Source organism: Galeopterus variegatus, unplaced genomic scaffold, assembly GCF_000696425.1.
Source record: "Galeopterus variegatus unplaced genomic scaffold, G_variegatus-3.0.2 Scaffold3992, whole genome shotgun sequence".
NCBI classification, from domain to species: Eukaryota; Metazoa; Chordata; class Mammalia; order Dermoptera; family Cynocephalidae; genus Galeopterus; species Galeopterus variegatus.
Window position 1 is genome coordinate 100,994 of NW_007730103.1, and position 5,013 is coordinate 106,006.

Sequence of the window (5,013 nt, forward strand, 5' to 3'; positions counted from 1 at the left end):
GGCGGCGGGAGCGCTGTTGCGCTCCCAGCGCCGCACTCTCCCGAGTGCGCCATGGGCTCAGCCCTCCAGAGCTCTTTTGATCTTGCAGAACTGAAAGTCTCATTAAGCGAATCTCCATTCCTCTCTTCCCTCAGCCCTGGGTAACCACTATTCTACTTTCTGTCTTTGTGACTGACTTATTTCACTTAGCATGATGTCCTCAGGGTTCATCCATATTGTAGCATATGCTAGAATTTTCTTTCCTTTTTTTTTTTAAAGGCTGACTAATATTCCATTGTTTGTACCATTTTCTTTATCCATTCTTCCATTGATGGACATTTAGGTTGTTTCCACCTCTTGGCTATTATGAATAATGCTGCAATGAACATGAGAGTGTGGATACCTCTTTGAGATCCTAATTTCAAATCTTTTGGATAAGTACCCCAAAATGGGATTGCTAGATCATATGGTAGTTCTATTTTTAATCTTTCGAGGAACCTCCGCACTGTTTTACATAGCAGCTCCATCATTTTCCTTTTCTACCAATACTGCATGAGAGTTCCAATTTCTCCACATCCTCCCCAACACTTCTTTTCTTTTTAAAAAAATAATGGTCATCTTGACAGATGTGAAATGATATCTCATTGTGGTTTTGATATGCATTTCCCTGATGATTAGTGATGTTGAGCATCTTTTCATATACCTGTTGGCCATTTGTAAGTCATCTTTGGAGAAAGATGATATTGTATGAAAGATATTCAAGTTCTTTGCTAACTTTTTAGTCATGTTATTATTATTATTATTTTTATTGTTGAGTTATTGGAGTTCCTTATATGTTTTGGATATTAACCCCTTATTAGATATGTGGATTGCAAATATTTTGTCCCGTTATGTTGTTTGCCTTTTCACTCTGTTGATTGTTTCCTTTGCTGAGTAGAAGCTTTCTAGTTTGATATAGTCCCACTTGTCTATTTCTGTTTTTGTTTCCTGTGCTTTTGGTGTCATATCCAAGAAATCATTGCTGAGACCAATGTAGTGAAGCTTTCCCCCCATGTTTTCTTTCTTTCTTTCTTTCTTTCTTTCTTTTTGTGGCTGGCCACAGGTGTTATCAGCACCACAGTCGAACCAACTGAGCTAACCAGCCAGCTCCCCCTGTGTTTTCTTTTAGAGTTTTATAGGTTCCAGTATAAATTATATGTCTTTAATCCATTTTGAGTTGATTTTTGTGTATGATGTAAGATAAAGATCCAATTTCATTTAACATGGGGATATCCAGTTTCCTAGAACCAGTGATGAAGAGACTGTCATTTCCCTTCTGTGTATTCTTGGCACCCTTTTTGAAGATCAGTTGGGTTTATTTTTGGGCTCTATTCTATCTCATTGATCAGTATGTCTGTCTTTGTGACAGTACCATACTGTTTTGATTACTATAGCTTTGTAATATGTATTGAAATTAGGAAATTAAGACTTCCAATTCATGGACATATGATGCCTTTTCATTTATTTGTGTGTTTAATTTCTTTTAGCATTGTTCTTAGTTTTCAGCATACAAGGCTTTTGCCTCTTATGTTTATTCCTAAGTACTTTATTCTTTTTGATGCTATTGTAAATGGGATTGTTTTCTTAATTTCCCTTTTGGATTGTTCATTGTTAGTGTATAGAAGCACAACTGAATTTTGTATGTTGATTTTGTGTCCTGCAACTTTAGTGAATTTGTTTATTATTCTTCCTTTTTTTTTTTTACTGACTGGTAACGGGATCGCAACCCTCAGTGTCGCGCCTGTACCGGGGACCAGCAATGGGATTGCAACCCTCGGTGTTGCGCCCGCACCGCGCTCAGCCAGTGAGCGGGAACCGGTCTCCACATGAGATCCGAACCCTCGACGGGAGCGTTGCCACGCTCCCAAGCGGCGCACTCTCCAGTGCGCCACCGGGCCGGCCCTTGTTATTATTCTTACAGGTTGTTTTATGTGTGTGTGTGTGTGTGTGTGTAATCTTTAGAGTTTTCCACATAGAAGATCATGTTATCAGTGAACAGGGATAATTTTACTTTTTCCTTTCTGGATGCCTTTTAGTTTTCTTGGCTAACTGCTTTGTCTAGGATTTCCAGTACTGTGATGAATAAAAGTGGTGAGAGTGGGCATCTGTGCCATGCTCCTGTTCTTAGAGGAAAAGCTTTTAGTTTTTCACTGTTGAGTATGATGCTAACAGTGGGCTTTTCATATATGGCCCTTATGATGCTGAAGTAATTTTCTTCTATTCCTAGTTTATTGTATTTTTATCATGAAAGAGTGCTGAATTTTGTCAAAAGCTTTTTCTGTATCCTTTGAGATGATTGTATAATTTTTATACTTTGTTTTGTTAATGTGATATATCACATTAATGGATTTTTATATGTTGAACCATCCTGCATCCCAGGGATAAATCTCTCTTGGTTGTGTTATATGATTCTGTTAATATATGTTGGAGTTTTTATTTGTTTGTTTGTTTGTTTGCTTGTTTTTTTTTTTTTTTTTTAGCAGCTGGCTGGTATGGGAATCAAAACCCTTGACCTTGGTGTTACATTAACATGCTGTTGAATTCAGTTTTCTAGTATTTTGTTAAGGATTTTTTGCGTTTATATCTATCAGGGATATTGGTCTGTAATTTTCTTGTAGTGTCTTTTTCTGGCTTTGGTATCATGGTAATGTTGGCTTCATAAAATAAGTTTGGAAGTGTTTTGGAAACATTTGAGAAGGACTGGCATTAATTCCTTTTTGTTTGTTTTTATTTTTTGGTAGCTGGTCATAAGGGGATCTGAACCCTTGACCTTGGTGTTACAACACTGTGCTTTAACCAACTGAGATAACCAGCCAGCCTTAATTCTTTAAATGTTTGGTAGAATTCACTAGTGAAGCCATTTAGTACTGAGCTTTTCTTTATAGGGAAGTTTTTGATTACTGATTAAATCTCCTTGATAGTTATAGGTCTGTTTAGATTTTCTCTTTCTTTTTTATTCAGTCTTGGTAGGTTGTGTTTCTAGGAATTTATCCATTTGTTCCAGGTTATCCATTTTGTTGGTGTATAATTGTTCATAGTAGTCTCTACTGTAAATATTTATGGGGTACAAAGTGATGTTATGACATATATGTGCAATGTGGAATGATTAAATCATGCTAATTAGCATATCCTTTGCCTCAAATACTTATTTTTTATAGTGAGATTATTTGAAATATACTGTCTTAGCTATTTTGAAATATACATTATTATTAACTATAGTCACCATGTTATGCAATAGATCTCAAAAACCTTTTCCCTCCTGTCTAACTGAAGCTTTGTACCCTTTTGCCAACATTTCCACATTCCCCCACCCCTCAGCTTCTGGTAATCAGCATTCCAGTCTCTGCTTCTATAAGTTTGATTGTTTTAAATTCTGCATATGTGGTGTCTTCAAAGAGTTCATGGAAAGATTTGTATTATCTTTTAATTCTATTTTTTTATGAACATTTTGAAGTACCTTCATGAGTGAAATCATGCGGTATTTATCCTTTTGTGCCTGGCTTATTTCACTTAGCATAATGTTCTCCAATTCCATCCATGTTTTTGCAAATGACAGAATTTTCCCTCTTTTCAAAGGCTAGATAATATTCCGTTGTGTATATATACCACATTTTCTTCATCCATTCATCCATCCATTGGTGGACACTTACTTTGATTCCATAACTTGTCTATTGTGAATAATGTTGCAGTGAACTTGGGAATGCAGATATTCCAACCAATTGATTTCTAATCCTTTGGATATACCCAGAAGTAGGATTGCTGGATCCTATGGTAATTCTATTTTTACTTTTTTGAGGAACCACCATACAGTTTTCTGTAATGGCTGCACTAATTTACATTCCCACCAACAAGTGTACAAGGGTTCTCTTTTCTCTATATCCTTGGCAACACTTATCTTTCATCTTTTTGATAATAGCTGTTCCGACAGGTGTGAGGTGATTTTTCATTGTGGTTTTAATTTGTATTTCCTTGATTATTAGTGACATTGAGCATTTTTTTATATACCCATTGACTATTTGTATGTCTTCTTTTGGGAAAGGTGTACGTCCTTTGCCCATTTTTAAATCAGGTTATTTGATTTCTTGCTGTTGAGTTGTTTGAGTTCCTTATATATTTTGGATATTAATTCCTTGTCAGTTGTATGGCGTGCAAGTATCCCAATCCATAGGTTGTCTCCTTCATGCTGTTAATTTTTTTTTTTTTTTTTTTTTTTTTTTTTTTTTTTTTTTTTTTTTTTTTTTTTTTTTTTTTTTTTTTTTTTTTTTTTTTTTTTTTTTTTTTTTTTTTTTTTTTTTTTTTTTTTTTTTTTTTTTTTTTTTTTTTTTTTTTTTTTTTTTTTTTTTTTTTTTTTTTTTTTTTTTTTTTTTTTGCTGTACAGAAGCTTTTCAGTTTGATATAATCCCATTTGCTTATTTTTGCTTCTTTGCATGAGGTTTTTGGGTCAAATCCAAAAAAATCCTTGCCCAGACCAGTGTCACATAGCATTCTCCCTATGCTTTCTTCTGGCTGTTTTAGAGATTCAGGTCCTACATTTAAGTCTTTAATCCATATTGAGTTGATTTTTGTATGTGGTTTGAGATAAGGGTCCAGTTTCATTATTGTGCATGTGTATATCCAGTTTTGCCAACACCCTTTGTTGAACAGTCTGTCATTTTCCCATTGTGTATTCTTGGCACCCTTGGTTGAAAATCAATTGACTGTAAATGTGTGAGTTCATTTCTGGGCTCTCTAATCCGTTCCATTGGTTGATGTGTCTATTTTTATGCCAGTACCATGATGTTTTAATTGGCATAGCTTTGTAATATAGTTTGAAACCAGGTAGTGTGATACCTCCAGCTTTGTTCTTTTTTTTTTGTTTTTTTTTTTTTTTGTTTTTTTGTCTTTTTTCCGTGTCCGGCAACGGATCGCAACCCTCAGTGTTGCCCGCGTACCGGACCGGGGACCGGCGACGGGATCGCAAGCCTCGGCGTTGCTCCCGCGCCTCGCTCAGCCAGT

General features: G+C 35.5%; 1 protein-coding gene and 1 pseudogene across 1 annotated transcript in view; one reads left to right on the plus strand and one right to left on the minus strand.

Moving 5' to 3' along the window:
• The window catches only part of LOC103602049, a 6,123-nt pseudogene extending 3,110 nt beyond the window's left edge, over positions 1-3,013 (minus strand).
• THOC2 (THO complex 2) overlaps positions 1-5,013 on the plus strand; it is a 177,716-nt gene that overhangs the window by 74,868 nt on the left and 97,835 nt on the right. The window lies entirely within an intron of this gene.